The sequence below is a fragment of the Pogoniulus pusillus genome, chromosome 25 (genome assembly GCF_015220805.1).
Source record: "Pogoniulus pusillus isolate bPogPus1 chromosome 25, bPogPus1.pri, whole genome shotgun sequence".
In the NCBI taxonomy this organism is placed as follows: domain Eukaryota; kingdom Metazoa; phylum Chordata; class Aves; order Piciformes; family Lybiidae; genus Pogoniulus; species Pogoniulus pusillus.
In genome coordinates, this window is record NC_087288.1 from 11780723 (window position 1) to 11786578 (window position 5856).

Sequence of the window (5856 nt, forward strand, 5' to 3'; positions counted from 1 at the left end):
GCTGGCTTTCGTGGAAGGTCTCTTGCCTCTACAAAGCAAAAGTAAATGCGTGGTGTGCTTTCTAAAAAGAGAGACAAGTAGGTACCATAAAGTTGCATCTTTTTGCAGGAGTACTCAGGCACATAGAAGCATAGAATCAACCAGGTTGGAGGAGACCTCCAAACTCATCCAGTCCGACCTAGAGAAGAGACCAACCCCACCTGGCTACGACCTCCCTATCTTTCTTAAGGTTATTCTATTTTTGTAGTAGCTTATTCTCCTTAGACTGTTAGATTCAGCTTAAACTATAAGAAATACAATTTCATTTTTTCTGACTTTCCAAATGTCCCTGTTGTAGTAAGTTTGCTCTACCAGGACAATTACCAGGCATTTCTTTCATCTTAAGATGATGTCAGCCTTGTTCAGAACCTAGGAGCGTATAAGTGAAATTTAGATACTTTCATGTCCAGCTGCCTTGACCATAGTGATAAAAGTGTGGCTGCAAAAGCACAGATAATTGCTGAAGTGACCAGTGCTGTCTTTACCTACAGCTGGTGAGAGGCCTCGAGCACAAGCCCTACGAGGAGAGGCTGAGGGAGCTGGGATTGTTTAGCCTGGAGAAGAGGAGGCTCAGGGGTGACCTTATTGCTGTCTACAACTACCTGAGGGGTGGTTGTGGCCAGGAGGAGGTTGCTCTCTTCTCTCAGGTGGCCAGCACCAGAACGAGAGGACACAGCCTCAGGCTGTGCCAGGGGAAATTTAGGCTGGAGGTGAGGAGAAAGTTCTTCACTGAGAGAGTCATTGGACACTGGAATGGGCTGCCCGGGGAGGTGGTGGAGTCACCGTCCCTGGGGCTGTTCAAGGCAAGATTGGACGTGGCACTTGGTGCCATGGTCTAGCCTTGAGCTCTGTGGTAAAGGGTTGGACTTGATGATCTGTGAGGTCTCTTCCAACCCTGATAATACTGTGATACTGTGATACCTGAGATGTTCAAAGAACTGAGCTTTTGTTGGAACCAGCAACTTACACCTCTAAATTCCTTCTCCTTCTAAAGGATTTACAGAAAGTCTGTACTACATGTTTCATAATCAAATTAAGCCCTTTGAGATATTATGCCCAAATCCTATGCATATATGTAAATCCCACCTTACATAACTTGCAGAGGCTTTTGTGCAGATGTTACTGCTTACTGATGTCTTTTCTCTGTCCTCAGTATTTACCCTCTAATTGCCAAGTGGGACTTGGGAACGACCACAGCAGTTCATGGTACTGTTTCTAACAGGTGTTAGTATTGCTTTGTGGGAAGTTACGCCTCACTGTTCAGCTAGGAGCAATCGACCAGTTTGGTTTAGCAGCAGTTTTAACAGCGAGTTGAAATAACCTGGCTTGACCAAAGTGAAGAGGCACGGCCAGGAGCTGTGCAGATGCATGGTCAGCAAGGCTTGGCCAGTGTTTGTTCTGGAAACAGCTCTGACTTAACCTCTTGGGGAAGCTAAAAACAAAGAAAAGAAATGAATTGCCTCGGTTCCCTGGCTGCCCTGGAGTCCTGTTTGCCCCAAGCTGCTCTCCCTCCGCGGTTGGCATGGGAGAGGAAAGGGCGCGAAAAGCCTGTTTGTTTCCCCCTGCCGCGCAGGCGTGAGCGGGCAGCAAAGGGCCCTGCCGGCACCGGGCGTGCCCCTGCAGAGCCCGCGCTGCGCTCGGGCTGGGCACTGCCTGCGCTTCCCGCCCGGCAGCGGTAACTCGGCACCGTGTCTAGGAAAGGGATAAGTACTGGGGGGCTGCCCGCCTTGGGGCCCCCGCCTTAGAGCTCTTCTCGGCCCGGATAGCTCCCCTGGTGCTCCGAAGGACAAGCTCCTGAGAGAACCGTCTGTGTTTTGGACGAGAAGGCTTCCCACCAGAAGCACCCTTTTGTGCAAGTGCATAGGCCTAAGAGCCTGGGATGTCCTTCAAACGAGAGAATCACAGAATCAACCAGGTTGGAAGAGACCTCCAAGATCAGCCAGTCCAACCTAGCAGCCAGCCCTAGCCAATCAACCAGACCATGGCACCAAATGCCTCAGCCAGTCTCTTCTCGAAGACCTCAAGGGCCGGTGCCTCCACCACCTCCCTGGGCAGCCCATTCCAATGCCGACAACTTCCTCCTAACACCCAGCCTAGACCTACCCCAGCACAACCTGAGACTGTGTCCCCTTGTTCTGTTGCTGATTGCCTGGGAGAAGAGGCCAACCCCACCTGGCTACAATGTCCCTTCAGGCAGTGAGAGAGCTGACCCGCGTCTGGACCGCCCCTTCTCTCGGACAGCCTGCCTCGCCTGTGAGTAAACTTTCTGCTCAGCCTCATGGCTAACTGGGAAAGCTGTGTTTATAGCTTAGTCTTTTCCATTTTCTGACTTCTGAAATAGCAAAATTTGTCTGTGGTGTCCTTGTGGGATCTTCTCAATCGAACTGAGTCTGCTAATGAAACTGAATTAATTTCTGTATATAGATTTGGGGGTGGGGAAATAAAATAATTCTATTTTTATATATATTCCTAGCTCAGCCACGTTAATTCCCTGCCCCCACAGCACTGACTCATCAGCTAGTTATACTGAAACCACTGAGCAGACACAAGTGAGGGTCTGAGGAGCACTGCCACTGCGGGGATTGTTCTGTCATACTGTGTATAGAGTTGGTAGCTGCTTCTTGGTCAGAGATCATAGAATCATAGAATCAACCAGGTTGGAAGAGACCTCCAAGATCATCCAGTCCAACCTAGCACCCAGCCCTAGCCAATCAACCAGACCATGGCACTAAGTGCCTCATCTAGTCTCCTCTTGAACATCTCCAAGGACAGTGACTCCTTCACCTCCCTGGGCAACCCACACGAATGCCAATCACTCTCTCTGGCAAGAAATTCCTCCCAACATCCAGCCCAGACCTCCCCTGGCACAACTTGAGACTCTGTCCCCTTCTTCTGTTGCTGGTTGCCTGGGAAAAGAGACCAACCCCACCTGGCTACAGCCTCCCTTCAGGTAGTTGCAGACAGCAATTAAATCTGCCCTGAGCCTCCTCTTCTGCAGGCTGCACACCCCCAGCTCCCTCAGCCTCTCCTCACAGGGCTGTGCTCCAGGCCCCTCACCACCTTGGTGCCCTCCTCTGGACATGTTCCAACACCTCAACATCTCTTTTGAATTGAGGAGCCCAGAACTGGACACAGTACTCAAGGTGTGGCCTGAGCAGTGCTGAGTACAGGGGCAGAATAACCTCCCTTGTCCTGCTGGCCACACTGTTCCTGATCCAGGCCAGGATGCCACTGGCTCTCCTGGGCCCACTACTGGCTCATATTCAGCTACTATGTACCAGTACCCTCAGGTCCCTCTCTGCCTGGCTGCTCTCCAGCCACTCTGTCCCCAGCCTGTAGCACTGCTTGGGGTTGTTGTGGCCAAAGTGTAGAACCCTGCACTTGGCCTTGTCAATCTCATCCCATTGGCCTCTGCCCACCCATCCAGCCTGTCCAGGTCCCTCTGCAGGGCTCTCCTACCCTCCAACAGATCAGCACCTACTCCTAGCTTGTTGCCATCTGCAAACTTACTGGTGCTGGACTCAATCTTCTGCTCCAGATCATCAGTAAAGGTACTGAACAGGTCTGGGCCTAGCACTGATCCCTGGGGCACACCACTAGTGACATCTGCCAACTGGATGTGGCACCATTCATCACCACTCTCTTGACTCGGCCTTCCAGCCAGTTCTTGACCCATATCAGAGTGAATCTGTCCAAGCCACGAGCTGCCAGCTTGGCTAGGATCACCAAGTCCAACCTATAACCCTGCTCAACAAGATTCACCTTAAACTGTATGCCCAAGCACCACATGCAAGTGACCCTTAAATATATCCAAGGTTGGTGAATCCACCACCTTCCTGGGCAGCTTATTCCAGTCCCTGACCACTCTCACCATAAAAAACTTTTTCCTAATTTCTGTTCTAACCCTACCCAGCCTCAGCTTGAGGTCATTCTCCCTTGCTCTGTCTCCGATTAGCTGTGAGAAGAGCCCAGCAGCAGCCTCTCCACAATGTCTCTTCAGGTAGTTGTAGACAGCAATAAGGTCTCCCCTCACCCTCCTCTTTTTCAAGCTAAACAGGCCCAGTCTCAGCACAGTCCTGCATCTCTCCCACCACCTTCTGTGCCCGTCACTAGCCCGTCACTATCCCACAGTCCCTTCTGCTCACACAGCCAAAGTGCTTGTAAAACCGTGTTCTGGCTGCACTTTTATCTGCTTGCTGCACACACAGCAGGGACACCACCTTGGGGGAAGAACTTGCATGCAGCCTCCTTTTTCATTTTCTCCCTGGAAGGTGGAGAAGAGTGAGTTTTAAATACAATGCTGTGAGTTCTGTGCTGCTAAGCAGAGCTTGCTTGACAGCAGATGCAGTTGGAGCTCTGCTGCAACTCTCCAACCCCCAGCACAAATGAGTTAAAGACAAAAAGTCTGCACTGCCCTTATGCAGAGACAATCTCTATGGCAGCTGAGGGCAGCATTAACATTCATGCCTTGGCTGGTCTGGCAGCAAGGCAGCTAACTTGATACTAACTGCAGCACAGTGACTGAGGTTTATGGGCTTTTCCTTAATGTATACCACAGTTAGCCAAACGAGTGGCTCTTTAACCTGATTTCTTTGGGGTTCCTGCTCTCCTACCCACTCTAGCAAGGGGCCTTGATTTTTTGTTGCAGTAAGAGTGGTTTATTAAGAGCCACAGGCAGGTTTCCTGCTTGGCTCAGTTGTTGTCATGTTGTAATCCTGTATTGGGTTATTTTTCAGCTGACCAAAGTTCTTCTTAAACTCAAGTGATTTCTGTTTACAAACACTTTATTGTGTAATATACTAAAGCATTTTTCCCAGTGCTTGAACTGGACAACAGATTTGCAGCTGAGAAGCTTCCACATTATATGTATTAGAAAAGTGTTGCCCTAAATGACTAATGGAAATTATTTCTGCTCCAGGAAGCAAAGTGATGCTGAGTGAAAGAGAGAAGAGCGCTTATATGGAAAAAAAAAGTATATTTGCCTTTGCCCGGGCCTGCCAAAATGCTCCCTTCCCCCTTGTGTGTCTCACCACAGCACGAGAGTGTGCCAGAACATATTCCCACAACCTTTCAACCCATTCAGCACAGCTCAAAACTTTCCTGGCTATTTTTGTGTATTCCCTTCAAGGATGAAGTGCTGAGGACTGTGGTAATGCATCTTTTCATCACTAGCACCCAGCAGAATGCAGTCTCAGCTGCTCACAGGCTCTTTTTACAGTTATTTATCCTTTAAAAAAATAAAATAGGATTGTCAATATATTTTCCTTCTGATTGTAAGGCATAAACTTGAAAATGTGTTGTTCTAGGCCAGGATTCCAACTCTTAGTAATCAAATATTATTCTTGTTGACAACATTCTGCTTCTAACCAAACCCCTTTGCAGGCTGCCTACTATAAAGTGGCTTATCTGCTGCTGAAGATTAACCACCTCAGGGTTGAAACAGGGCAGTTATTTGATTATACAAAGCTAAAGCATGCAGTGGTTTCCAGAACACCTCCAGCACAGCAGTATTTTAGCTTTGCTTCAACCTCTCAAGCCTGTTCACCAAATATTCTATTAACCTTGTTAGTGATTTATGCTTTGTAGAAAAGCCCTTTTCTGCTCTGATGTCTGCCAGGATTTCCATTGCTCACCTGCCCAGTTAGTGCTGCAAACCCCACTAGTATAGCAAGATTAATTCAGTCTCATGTTGACCAGGCATAAGAGTCATCATCAAACTCATCAGCTCAACAAACGTGTCAACACCAGAACAGACTCTCCCATTGTGAGTTGAGATGCTGTGATACAGTACAAATAGACCATCGCAATTGCTCCTGC